This window comes from Cavia porcellus, unplaced genomic scaffold (assembly GCF_034190915.1).
Source record: "Cavia porcellus strain 051 isolate PalLab524CR breed Dunkin Hartley unplaced genomic scaffold, mCavPor4.1 scaffold_1, whole genome shotgun sequence".
Classification (NCBI taxonomy): Eukaryota; Metazoa; Chordata; class Mammalia; order Rodentia; family Caviidae; genus Cavia; species Cavia porcellus.
The window spans coordinates 134,166,930-134,182,091 of NW_026947484.1; positions in this window are offsets into that span (position 1 = coordinate 134,166,930).

The window sequence follows — 15,162 nt, forward strand, 5'->3', positions numbered from 1 at the left end:
TGCCCTTGGCAATATTTACAGTATATTATGGCTATGTTACCAGTCCTGGATTCTTTCTTCTTTTTTTTTTTTTTTTGCCTTGGGGTAGGGGTACTGTGACTCAAACTCAGGACCTTGTGCTTGCCAGGCAGGCATGGTGCCACTGAGCTATATCCCTGGCCCCCTTTCCCATTAATTTATAACAATTTTGGCAAGTAGAAGGCAGAATTTGTCCTGTGTTGCAATCCTATCAGTGTGCTTACTGAAAAGTATGCTTTTGAGGAATTAGGAAAATTGAATCAAGCTCACTCACTCTGCTAATCTGGTCCTGTAGTAACAAAACATCAAGTGGGATTCAAACTTCTGGTTGTTAGGGAGTCAGGGATACTAAACTTGAAGAAAGCCTGAAGCTCAGTTTCTTCAAATTTCTACCCATCTTCCAGGCTCATATTCTGTACTACTGAACTACATCCTCAGACCTTTTAAAATTCAGAGATAAGATCTCAATAAATTGCCCAGACTGGCCTCATAGAATCATTCTGCCTCAGCCTCTCAAGTAACTGAGATTACATGTGTCACCATGCCCAGCTTGATCTGCTTTTTAATTTCCTCTTACTGGTGGGATAAAAAGTCTTAAATTATCTTTTACTATGAAGACATTCTCTACTTATAAACCTTTAAAAACCCAAACTATTTGTTGTACCCCAAAAACAAGCCCTGTGATGTTGTCAAGAAGGGTGCAAGATGTCTTTTAAAAAGAAGCATTTTATTTAAGCTGGCACCAGTGGCACAGTACAGATGAAGTTTGCAAAGCTGTGCAACTGGGTTAGAATTTTGACAGATTTTCATAGTGATTAAACCGCTGATGTGAGGAGAACAAGAATGGGGAAGGCCTTTGTTCCTCCTTGCTTGGGGTTAGAGACATTTCACAGATGGTAGTTAGCCCGTTCTTTCCTTGGTCCAGTAATTTCAGGAACGTTTGTTTCTCACAAAGTGAACAAAGGTTGACACAGCATCATTTGTCTCTCACAAAGGGAACAAAGGTTGACACAGCAAACAGGTTACTAAGGTGATGGTGCATACAGAACATTATGGCAATGCCTCAGTTAATTAATCTATACCTATGTGGTCAGTGTTCCAGGTACATGGTTACTGGGATGATAAGCATAGCACAGAATGATAGAGTTCTTTGTGCTAATGACAATCTTTTTAACTTTGCATTTTAGTTTTTTTGCATTTTAGTACAACACTATTCAGGGGAAAATTTTAGGTTCCTGTGAAGTTATCATTTTAACCTTAACTTCTAGGACTCTCCTGTCTGCAAGACAATATGCCATACTGAGAAATGCCTGAATTTTTGAGTTAAAAAGTTGGCTTAGAAATAAGGCTCCTGTAACTTACTAGCTGTGTACATAACATCAAGCAAGTTGCTTTGCTCTTTAGCAGATAAGGTTTCTCATTTGTAGGAAATAGTGACATCTACCTCATAGGATTTGGGGAAAAAATGACATGGGACAAAGCACCAAAGTGTCACAAAAGCATCCTGTAATTTTCAAAAACTGTTATTGACTAATCCTCCCTGCCCAATCTTAATTCTACTTTTTTTTTTTTTTTTTTGTCTTTTTCCTTTTTATCGGTGCCGGGGATCGAACTCACAACTGCCTGCTTGCAAGGCAGGTGCTTATGCCGCTGAGCTAAACCTCCAGCCTCCTTTAATTCTACTTTCAGTGAGTGGTTGACATTTCCAGTGCCTGCCCTACAGAATTCCATGGCTAATCCTATCTTTCAGGCCCTGAAAAATCTATTAAGCAGTTGACTGATGAAGGTACTTCCAGGTAAGGAGGTCCCTGGAGTCAGGTCCAGTCAGAAGAGCCATTACCTGAACCATCTAAAGAAGCATTTGTCCAGATGGAAAAAGAGTAGAGTGAAATCACGTAAAACTCAAATGCTATACACAACAGATTTAACTGTAAATCCCAAAACAGGGCCAAAATGCAACAGAACAAGTAGTGGATAAGAGGCCCAGAGAGTCTGAAAAGTTGTACAAAGTAGAGTAGGTTTGGCTGAGCACTTCAGAGCATTGTGGATAAACAAAGGGCTGATGCTTGATGTAGCTCTATCTGCTACTCTATCATCTCTGTAAACCTTCAACCTTGAATCAGTTCTAAATTATTTTTTTCAACTCCTACACAAGAAAGGTGGAACCACTGATGAAAAGAATGATACAACCAGGAATCAAGAAATGATGGCAGATAGATAACAGCAGCTACAGAGGCTCTCTGAGATAGCCAGTTTAGATTCCAGGAATGGTGTGGCATGGGGAGTCCCAAGCAGAGGGATATATAGCCTGCTGACCCAAGAACCAACTAAGCTGAGAGAAACCAACTGGAAATGGAGTCCCAGTGCTACGATTGAAATAGCTAAAGTCTTGGTGCTGCTGCTTGAACTCATGGATTGAACTCGCTGCCACTGCCGTGCCTGAATTGGTGCAGCCAGGATAGCCCACTAGTTTCAACTCACTGGAGATGCGAACACTCTGAGAGTGGAAATCGGCAAACTGAATTGAGAACAGAGCTGGCAGGGAACCCTGCATCAACCTGCAGTGAGTGAGAGGAATAAAGACCTTTCCATAGACAAAGAGGCTCCAACAGAGGACATTCTGGGACTGGGCAGACTGGCTGAAATAGGGTGCTGCAGTGACTTCAGTTACATATTCCCTCAAGTAGGATTGGTAGGGAGAGCTTGACGTGGCTGATGCCGCAGACTGAGGCCCAATAGGCTAACCCAAACCAAGTCCCTGCGCCTGTCAGTGCACCGTAACACAGTGAAGCCTTCAGTAGGTTGACCTGGAGGGGTGGGCCCAACATAGGCTGCCTGGGTCTGTACCTCCTAGTACACTGTAGTGGGCAGGACCACCTAGTCAACGTGCTTCAGACAAACTGAAACTGACAAAGAAAGAAACTGGGCCTCCTATATACGCCTGTATGGAAGGAACAAAAAATATGAGAAGAGGAGGCAACAAGAAAGGGTCTTCAGTCCCTAATCCTGAGAACAGTGATCCAGGAAAGGTAAATGCAAAGGAGAATGAGGGCAGAAAACATGCAATATCAGGATGGCACCAATAGACATAAAGCAATATCTTCGGGACCTCATAGATGAGTTCAAAAGTAAAGTATTTAACCAAGTAAAGCAAGATATAAATAGAATAATTAAAGAAATGCTAAACACCTCCCAAGAAACACAGATAGGGGCTGGGGATTTAGCTCAGTGGCATAAGTGCCTGCCTTGCAGCATGTGGTTGTGAGTTCAATCCCTGGTTAAAAAAAAAAAAAAAAAAAGAAACACAGATGGTAGAATGGAAGAACAAAAAAAAGGGGAGAATTGTTTGATGGAGAAAATAGAGAAAACATAGAATACATGAAACAGGTCCAAGAGATTACCAGGAAACTAAAAACTCTATTGAAAGCTGGCATAACAGCTTGAAAGAAACTAAGGATAGATTATTTGAACTGGAGAACAGGTTTGTAATGTGGGAACATGAAAGGAAAAACTTCTTAAAAATAACAAGGAAATAAGCAGTAACAATACAAAGGCTAGAAGATGACAAAAGGATCTATAATTTAAGAATAAAGAATGTGAATGAAGAAGCAGGGGTATAAGCACAGGAACTGCAAAGGCTATTCACAGAAATAATTAAGGAAAACTTCCCAAACATAGGAAAAAGAAAAGATCTCAGATGTATGAGGCATACAAAACTCCAGCCACCTACAGTCAAAACAGAACTACACCCAGGCATGTAATAATCAAGATTCCAGAAATCTAATAAAAGAATATTAAAAGCTGTCAGAGACAAGAAATAGGTCACTTATAAGGGAAAACCCATCAGAATTACAGCAGACTTCTTGGCACAAACCATTAAACCTTGAAGAGTGTGGGGTGAAATAATCCAAGCCTTGAAAGACAATAACCTCCAGCCAAGATTGATATATCCTGCACAATTGTCCCTAGAAATTAATGGAGAAAAAAGGTGCTTCCAAGATAAAGAGGAACTGGGGGAATTCGCAACCACCAATCCAACTCTACAGAGAATACTGCAGGACATTCTAAAGAGACAGAAAAGTACCAGGATTCCAGAAACAGTGGCAGAGAGGCCACATTGAATGGAGCAGAAAGCGAAATGAAGAAGACATATAAACAATGAATGACAGAAAAAGAGCACAACAGAAATGAGGCAAAGAAGGTTGGATATAATTTCTAATATAGATGGCCTAGATACACTAACTTAAGGGAAAAAAGAGAGAATTGCAGGCAGAGTGGATCAAGAGAAAGGATCCACCGAGAGCCAATTTATAGGAAATATAATTAGCCTGAAGAAGGTTATATGGACCAAAATCAAATATGAGAAAACGGAACTCAATGTGATAGGGAACCAGAGAGTAAGAGGGGTAACTGGACTAGTATTTATGGATAAGTGGCACAGACAGGCTTTAATAAATGAGGAAATACAGCTAGAAATCCAGTCCCAGAGTGAGAAAGTTCAGAAACACTTAGGTATATAGCAGCCCCCCCCCAATATAAAGCTGTGAGTGTTGGGGAGACCCAAAATACACAGTTCATTCTGGGGGAATAAAGGGGAGGAATAGTCTTCAAAAAAAAACCAGCAGAAGATATAGCTAATAGTGTATCAGGAATTAAAACCCTTATTACTCACACCACTCTGCTTGGTTGGAACTTGTTCTATCCTAGTTTGTGTACAAGCACTGGATCTGAGGGCACAGACAGCTGTTCAGAAGACATCAGGACATAGCACAGTGGTCATCTTTAATTTCCTGTTAACTCAATCAGGATCCCTGTATGACTTATACTGTTGTATCATGACTGATCTTAGTTAACTGACTTGTTTGATTGCTGCTTATTATTGATGAATTTTATTCAAAACAGGTTACTGACATCAAATTGAGGAATATAGACAACTATACTGAAAATGACAATAATTCATGATATCCATTCTGATTTGATTGCTACCTGTTTTTGTAGCTCTACACTACCTACAAAGTTGTATTTCTATTAATTCTGTTACGTACTGATATGTTCAATTATACTTTATCTGATGATATAGCCAATTTGGTTGATGATAACAAGAAACAGCACAGTGACCATGGTAGAACTCCTTATACATCAGTTTTATATGTCTTTTTAGTTTTATGTGTCTATAGGAATATGTTTAGTTCTATCCTGCTTTGTTCTGTTTCTCTAATATAGAAAGGATAGAAATAAATACATGTTAAGACTCATGCTTGTGTAAAACCTATAAACAATTTATGAGAACTGATCTTATGACACATGATGAAATGAACAAGTACTTTGAAGGAAAGAAAGGGGCACTGCAATACCCAGTGCTTATTCCGGAGTGTTATGATGTGAAATCCAGCAATATTATTAATCTTTGTTCAGAATGATTTTAATCTACTAAGTTTTGTTAGGTCTCAACATAAATGAAGATATGGATAAATGCATACATGTCTCAGTGTATAGGATTGATAGCCATATTACTTAGTTTTTGTTGGATAGTTGAACAGAACTGTTTGCAGTCTCCCTGGTTGAATTCCCATTTATATGTTCCACTTTTGTATCTTGAACAACTATTTGTGGGGGGACAATATGTATACATCAAATAGTGATTTATTACTATTTCTTTTGTTTGAAAGTATGTACTATTTCTGCCCATTTTCTATTTTGTCTTGTCTTTTTAAAAATAATAATAATAATAATAATAATAATAATAAAAAGAATCACACAACTGGTATCACCACAAATTTTAGCCTCTGCTATCTTCAAAGCTGCTCTTCATTTCCTTATATGCTTGATCCTCCCCCATGTATCTCAGTGGTTATTCCAAACATTTATGACTAAACCTTTTAAAACATATGAAGCCTTGGGAAGGCATCTTTCAGCATCAAGAGTACCAAGTTGTGGTATCCTAAGGCAAATTCCTTGGATCACAGGACAGGTCTGGTTGCCCAATCTCATCCCCAGGATGGCAGAATTACTCCCTTTATATATTGAAGTCTTGCTTAAAGCCCAGGCACTCTCAGGAATCCCAATTTTTAAGGTCTATTTCCCACCTCTACCATTCAGTAGGCTCTTAGTGAGCAGGAGACTAGGCCATGACAACAGTGGTGGAGAAGTTGGGTACAACCTGCCAACTGAAAAACTTGTTAACCACAGGCACAGAGCAGCAGCTTCTGAGCCTGACGGGAGAACAAGCTAAATCTAGCACCTAGTGTCAGTTTTCTAGCATGAGATCAAGTGCAGCCACCAGGATCAATTATCAAACAAAATACAAAAAAAATGACAGCAAGGGACTTCACGCCATGGCCCTCTTATTCTTGCAGGGGCCTGTTCTCCTTGTAGGACGATGTATCTTCTCTTTTCTCTTTAAAGCATTTACTCATTGAGCTCTTCTTTTGCAATTCTTTTCCTCTTCTTCTTACTTCTGCCCTAAAATAAACAGTAATCTTTCACAGGACTAATTGTCCTGACCAACTCACAGAACAGGACAGTAAAAATCTGCACAACACTGCTGGTCCCTATTCCACTCAATAATGTCAGGACTTCATTTCTGTGATCAGCAAATTCCCCTATGTCCTCAGTATTTTTTCTGGAAGTTTTCCTCACTTCCTTTACTTAAACTGAAGATTGGTTGTCTTATAAACACCTTGCTTTCAGGCCTGCCTTCTGAAGTAGAGGCTATTTTTCTCTTTCCTAAACCAGGATAAGGAGGTGAAGTTGGTATCTTTCTTGCTCCCCTTCCTATCTCCTGACCACTGTTCCCATTCCTAAATGTAAAACTCTCTCTTCCTTTGAAGTGCTGCCATCTGGCTAAACCAGTGATGATGAAATTTTTAGAGATGAGTGCCCAAACTGCAACCCAAAACCTACATATTTAATCGCAAAGTGCCAACACTGCAGTTAAACCTGAATACGGAGATTTTAATGTATAAAAAACAACTCTAACTCTTGTCTTAAAAGAAAAATAATGTATGCCATTGATTTGCTGCCATGGAGTTATACCATCCTCTCCTCTTCTCATTTATCAAGACTCGTGAGCTTTTCTTCCTTTACAGCTGTCATCGTTCTAGATGATTTCAACATTCTGGCTATTGTTTCCTTAATCACTCTATCTCTAAAGACCTCATTTTTTCACTTCACCACCCTGTCATCAGAAATGGTACTGTACCATACTACACCTAAAATTTCCATTTAATCCTCTTTTCTTCGAGCTTATTTGTTAAAATATCACATGGGCAATGTTTCTGTATTCATAAGTACTCTCCAAACTTCCCTCCCACTTGACTGTATCCCATGATCTATCAGTATATTATTGTTCCATTGCTTCCACTCACTCTAAATAAATCATACTACTTATTCTTTGCCTGCACAGGAGCAACTAGATGTTGTTAGAGAAACCACTCGCTTCCTGATTTCACTTTCAATTCATGATTTCATTCATTGAAATGTCCTTCTGTATTGCTGATCAATCCCATTATGTTACTCTAGTTAGCTCTATTTCTTCTAGTCTCCATTTCTCTTTTCTTTCCCCTCACACCCACACTACTATCTGCCAGCAAATTCTGTTGACTTTATCTTAAGACATGTTCCAAATCTTACTGCTTTTCACTGTCTTCACCTCTACCAATGTTGTCTAAGAAATCTTTGTCTATTCTCCAATCTATTGCAGTAGCCTCCTATGTGCCCTCTCTGCTTCCCAAATACACAGTGCAGCCCTTACAATAAGCATGATGAAAATCAGTTTGTGTACCTTCTTTGCTCAAATCCTGAGGGCTTCCCAGCTCAAAGTAAAAAGCCAAAGTTCCTATAGTGGTCCACTTGGCTACATTATTTGCAACCCTATCTCTTCTCTTCGCCCTTCACCTACTCTTTGCAGTTACTCCAGTGTGCCAAGTAAGCACTGACTTCATTTGCTTTCTCTCCAGTTACCTCATGGCTTTCTCATCTCTAGCTTTTTACCCAGTGAAGTTTCTTTTTTTTGGTTACCTTAATAAAAATTGCAGCAACCTGCCTGCTACCATCCCCCTTTTAACATTGTTTCTATAGGACACTTATCATTACATCATTTCTTTTTTTTTTTTTGTCTTTTTGAGACAGAGTCTCAATATACAGTTCAACCTAGCCTTGAGCTCACTTTATTTTTTTTTTTAAATTTTTATTTAAGGAGAAAAGAAAAGAAAGAAAAAAAAAACAGTGAAGGGGTACAAGTTATACAGATTTACAGAATAAAAAAATGCGCAGTAGGAAATCACTAGTTAATGGATTACATATTGCCATCTTAGAAATAATTGTTCAAGTCACAAAATTTAAACTTGTAGAGTGGACATTCCAACAGTGATACTGCAAACAGTTCTGTTCAATGATCCAATAAAACTCTGTGATATCATTTTCTATCTTATACATTTAACTATACATGCAGTTATATAGTTTAGAGCACTTTCTTTTCCTCTCTTTTGTACAGTGACTATTACACATTTTGGGTTTCATTGCTCCCACGGTTCTTATTGCTTTTTTGGAAGAGAGTAAAACCAAATGTGACATAACAGAACAGAATTGGTCAAGTCAAAAGGGTGGACATAATAGATAATATAAAAACATAATACAAGGTGATCAACAATGGTTACCATAATGCCTCCCGCTATTTCTAATAGAATTGCCTATATCATTAGTTGTAATACAATTGAACAAAACCGTAAAGAATAAAACCGACTAAACCAAAACATTGGAGATATTGTAGGTCTTCAAAAGTAGATAAAAGTCAACGAGAATGGGCGTTATAATGAATCTCATTATCTTCTCAGCTGATGCCTAAACTTTCGAACGTGATACTATCCAGCAAAACAGAATAGAGGAACCTCAGTCAAAAACAAGATGGTGAGAGTAATACAGGGCTTCAAATCGAGATAATAGAAAGTCAAAGTGGGTTACTATATTATATCCTGCTATATTTTTCCCTTTAATTAAATGGATAAAAATAAAAAAGTAAATAATGGAGTGGAGATTGAGAAAAAAAGAGGGCATAACAGCGAAACAGGGCAGATCAAAACATAACCATTTAAGCAGAATAGTGTTTCACCACCAGATAATCCTGACCCAAAAATAGTTACCATATTGACTCCCTCCCTGAAGTCCTTGAGTACAACTTCATATACTGTAGCATTAAGTATATCAAAACAATGTAAATCCATTTAAGAGAATGACAGCATTATAGAGTATTTAGAATCGACTAACAGAAAATGAACAATGGTCTCTGTATAATCTCCTTGTCTTTAAAAGGTTTTTTCTTATACTATCGTACATAACAAAATCCAATAAGATACAACCTGTTTAGACCATTGGAGACAGAAGAACAAAAGCTAGATGAGACTTCAAAACAAGATGGTACTAAATCAGCATTACCTATTAAGATGTCATTTTCTCCAAAAAAAGCTGTTCCTATCATCCAATCTTCTCTGTCTCATTTCTGTTGAGCTCTTTTTCTGTCAGTAGCTGTCAGTTTGTCTTCTTCATTTTGTTCTCTGCTCCATTCGTTGTGGCCTCCCCGCCCCTATTTCTGGGTTCTTTGAATTTTTCTTTTTTTAGAATATCCTGCAATACTTTCTGTAGGGTTGAATTGGTGGTTGCAAATTCCCCCAGTTCCTCTTTATCCTGGAAGCACCTCATTTTTCCATCAATTTCTAGGGACAGTTGTGCAGGATATCTCAATCTTGGCTGGAGATTATTATCTTTCAAAGCTTGAATTATTTCTCCCCATGCTCTTCGTGATTTGATGGTTTGTGAAGAGAAATCTGCTGTAATTCTGATGGGTATTCCCTTGTAAGTGATCTGTTTCTTGTCTCTTATAGCTTTTAATATTCTGTTCTTGTATTGAATTTCTGGAATTTTTATTATTATATGCCTGGGTGTTTCTCTGTTAGGGTTGTAGGTAGCTGGGGTCCTGTATGCCTCATACATCTGAGTATCTTTACCTTTTGCTAAATTAGGAAAATTCTCCTGGATTATTTCTGTGAGTAGCTTTTGTAGTTCACTTGTTTGTGTCCCTACTTCTTCTTTTATGTTCTTAATCCTTAAGTTATGGCTCCTCTTATCATCTTCTTGTCTTTGTATTATTGCTGTGTGTTTCTTTGTTATTTTTAAGAAGTTTTTCATTTCATTCTCCCATGTTTCAAGTCTGCCCTCCAATTCAGATAGTCTGTCCTTAGTTTCTTTCAAGCTGTTATGCCAGTCTTGGGTAGACTTCTTAATTTCTTGATAGTCCCTTTGCACCTGCTTCACATACTCAATGCTTTCTCTGTTTTCTCCATCAAGCAATTCTCCCCTCTTTTTCTGTTCTTCCATTCCACCATCTGCTTTTTCCTGGGTGGTGCTTAGCATTTCTCTAACTATTCTGCATACTTCTAGCTTCAGGTCATTGATAACTTCATTTCTGAATTGGTCTATGAGACTCTCTAAATGGCGCTTAATGTATATTGGTGCAGTGTCCAGTATTGCCTGATTCTCAGGATTGGGGGCCGAGGAGCCTTTTTTGTTGCTTCCCTTCCCCATATTTTCTGTTCCTTATAAAATGCAATCTTACACAGGAGGCCCGGCTTCCCTGCCTGTCAGCCACAGCCTGATCAAATTGCGCTGGCTAGTTGTTCCCACCCACCGCTGCGCCCCAGGGAGTTGCGGAGGAGGCAGCCTACGCGGGAGTCGGTCGCTCCTCCGGGCCACCGTCAGGCTCTGGGATCTGGGTTAGGCCAGCCTAGGGAGTCCGCCAGCAGCGTCACTCCGGCCAGGCACCTTTCACCAATCCCGTCCGAGAGGGGAATGTGCGGCTGCAGTTGCCACCGTGCCCTGCTGTTACAGGACTGCCCTAGCCCAGAAAAACCTCCGCTGGAGTCAAACTGTGGTAAGGAGTCAGTTCCTCGCTCACCTCGCCACCAGTCAGCCTTCCTCCCTGTCCGTCACGTTTCCGACTCCATTCGCAGACTCCCGTTCCCGAGCCTCTGCGTGTCTCTCCTTGCTGAGCCGCTGTGGAGGTAGCCGGCCGCCGGGCGGTGGGAAATCCAAACCGCGGTTTCCGATGGCGCGGGGACTCCGTTCGCAGACTCCTGTTCCCAGATCTCGGCGGTCGCGTCTCTCCTTGCCGAGCCGCTGTGGAGGCAGCCAGCCGCTGGGCAGTGGGAAATCCAAACCGTGGTTTCCGATGGCGCGGGGACTCCGTTCGCAGACTCCCGTTCCCAGAGTTGAGCTCACTTTATAGCTCAGGCTGGTCTCAAACTTGGAATGACCCTCCTACCTCAGCTTCCTGAGTGCTGGAATTACAGGCATGCACCACCATGCCCCACTCATTATATCACTTCTGATACACTAACTATATCATTCACTTATTTGGTTTTCTGTGTACCTCACAGAATATAAACTTCAGTATTTGTTCCTTTGGTTTTGGCCTGTGTTGTTCACTGTGCATCTCCAGTGTCTACAACACATAGCAGGTTCTTAATAAATGTTTATTGAATGAGTAAGTGAGTAAAGCTAGAAGAATGGCTGACTGAACATCTTTTAGCCAATGCGCCCCCAGTAAAAGCTTTCCCTCTTAAACAGAGAGTAAGGCAAAGTTCTTAGCCTTTAAGGAGCTAACAGAGTGCTTAATCTGACAGAAACTCTATAAATATTATCTCTATATCTTGCAACTATTTTGTGAGGAGTCTTAAGAGTCCATAAATTCATTCATTTGTTCATTCCACAAATATTTATTGAATAGCATGTGTCAGGCACTGGTCTAGACATTGCAGGGTATAATGAATGAGACAGAAAATGTGGGCTGGGGATGTCACTCAGTGGTAGAGCACTTGCCTAGCATGTGTGAGACCCTGGATTCACTCTTCAGTTCTGAAAACAAAACAAAACAAAACAAAACACCAACTCAAGGGAAAATTTCTGTCTACATGGAAATTGCATCCTAAAGGAGAGAGAGGGGCAGTGTAAATAAACAAGTATCAGATAGTGAGGGGGTTAAGAAAATGCAACTGGCTAGTGGTGGGGGCAGTCTGGACCTGGTGGTGAAGAAAGTGCCTCTGTGGGATTGACAAATTAAGATGAGATTCCAGTGATGAAAAGCAGACATCCAGGTAAAGACCTAGGAGCAGTGGGCCCTGGTAACATTAGCACAAAGACCATGGGATGCAAGTGAGCTTTATGCCTGAGAAACCTCAAGAAGTATGTCAGAGGGCGAGAGAAACAGGAGATGAGCTCAGAGCGGGAGGTAGTTGGATTAGAAGTAACTTGTATGTTAAAGAAAGAAGTCTAGATTTTATTCTAAGTGTCGCGAAAAGCTATTGGAGTGCTTTTAAGTAGGAAAGTGATGTGATCTGATGTATATTTTTGAAAGCAACAGATGGAGAATGGAGCAAAAACGAAAGCAAGATACCAGTCAAGAAGCTCTTGCAGGAATGAGAGACAGTGGTGAGCTAAGTTGAAGTTTTGGAAGAAAAGGGCTTGATACTGAGACAAATCTTTTAGAGTCATCTCTTTAGTAGAAGCAGCTATAGGGATGTATCTTTTCCTCCACCAAATCTCACAAAAGTGTACATATATATATATATATATATATTCCACAATTTGTAGATATTTGGAGAAATGAAAGGAGAAAAATAAGCTAGTTTATAATATAAGTGAATAACTGGAATATTTTATGAATTAACATGTTTTATAATAGACATGTTTTATAACTATGTTTTTAAAAGGAAAAATTGTTTTACTGGATTTGTAGTTAATATAAGCCTTGGTGTTAGAGGTTACATTTCCTGAAAGACTAGAATTCTTCAGTAAAAATAAATTATGTATCAGGAGAAATACTTTTTATTTTTAAGCTATTTAAATTATCATGAAACTTTAACCATAAATATTTCTAAAGAATAACATGAGTTCTGATTTATACTATCTGCTTTTATGAGGAGAAATTCATAAGATACAATTGAGTGGCACAGTCCTGTAATCTCAGCTATTCGAGAGACTGAGGTGGAGTACTGCTTGTGCCCAAGGGTAATAAACCTGGTCAAACCCAGTCTTAATTGGGCCTTCTTTGTTGTTGTTGTCTTTTTTTGAGATGGGGTCTCTCTATGCAGTGCAGGCTGGCCTTCAGCTCACTTTGTAGCCCAGGACTGTCTTGAACTCGCTACGATCCTCCCACCTCAGCCTCCCAAGTGCTAGGATTACAGGTGTGAGCCACCACACCTGGCTTAATTGGACCTTTTTGTTGAATTCACTAATATTCTGCATCATTACAGAAGAGTACCTATATTAAAAAGTTAATTTTAGTTTACAAGATTGCATTTTTGTAAAGCTACTAGTTTATACTTAATTAAAATCTGCACACTCACTTTAATTAGGGTAGGACTGCAACATCTTTATTTATTGAAATACAATTGATAAATGAAAGTTGCTTACTTGTATAGTGTGTGACTTCTGGGGGCTGCTATGGAGCCCAGGCATGCATCAAACTCGTAGCAGCCCTCCTGCTTTAGCCTTCTAAGTGCTGGGTTATAGACATGTAGTACCATACCCAGAAGTGTGTGATTTTTGATATATATTAAATAATTATCAAAGTAGAGCTAATTAGCACTTCTATTAACTGACTTGGTTATCTTTGTATGTGTGTGGTAAGAATAAAGATTTATCCTTTTAGCAATTCTCAAGTATCTGCATTTATTATTTTATATTTCACTTCTCACATTTTCTGATTCCACAGATGGCACCAGTAGAAATGAATAGTAGTGACAGTAGTAAATTCATGATAGCTTTTGGGAATAATACTGAAGGAATTTTCTAATGAATGGAAAGAGGAAGGTAAGGAAAAATAGTGCCATTTCCATTTTAAGGATGACAAAAGTGACAGTAATATTCACTCTCACATCCTAGCAGAATTGGGTTCTTATGGACATCAGACTTTAGGAGAATTTTTTGGAGGAGGGGTTACTGAAAATTTAGTCCATAGACTTTGTATTGAGCTATATCCCAGTCCTTTCTTCAGTTTCTTTTTTGAGACTAAGATGTGGCTCAGATGATACCTGATAGACCTCACTAGTCCTCAGGATCATTTGCCACCCCAACCCTGGCATCCAGACAACCTCAGCAGCCAAGAAGAGCCTCAGCTGCCCATCCCCACACCAGGAGACCTCAGTAGCCCATGGGAGTATCAACAACCCCTTCCACTACCTGTGATACCTCAATGGGCTGGCAAGAGCATAGTGAGTCCCCCAGCAAGTAAAGGATCTCAGTGTGTCAACAGGAGCCCCAGCGAACACTCTCCTGACTGGGGGGACCTTGGCAAACCAGCAAGAGCATGAATGAGTCATTTTTACATACAGAGAATTCTAGGTGGGCTAGCGAGGGTCCTGGCAAGGCCTCCCCTTATCGGGAGAAAACTGACTGGGCCTGTGAAACCCCTAGTGACATAGTAGGATTCCAGCTGGGGCACATGCTATGGAAAGGTGAGTCTGGCAGCCTGAAACAGCCTGAAGCCATAGTAACATGAGCTAAGAGTTGGTTCACATCAATACTCCTAGGCTAGTCAGCCTAGGAAGAATATAGGATTCACACAATATGCCTGCAGGAGGAATTCAGGTGACTGGCCCCTCCCCTACACTGTAGGAACCAACAACTAGGTGAATGTCAGCCTCACAGTGGGACTCTAAGACACACACGATGGACAGGCAAGACTAGTGAGATTGAAAAGACCAGAAATACTAACCCAAGAGGTGAAAATGACAAAACAAAAAAGCAAAATGCAATCTCAAATGTCCAGCCCATCCAGATCAAGTATAGGAGACATCAAAATAGAGGTTATTGGAAGTCACACACCAGAAATTTCTGAAAAGATAACAAGTGAAATAAAGAAACAAATCCATGAGGCTATAGAGGAAATCAGATTAGAAGTAATTTCTCAGGTAAAGAAAGAAATGACAACCTTAATAAAGGAGTTGCTTAGCATAGCTAGAAAAGACATAGATTAAAAAAAAGTACAGGCGCATGGAAAAATGATGGAAACGTTGAATGAACGATATAGGAAAGAAATAGAATGCATGAAACAAATTCAAAATGATATCCAATAAATTAAAAATTCCACTG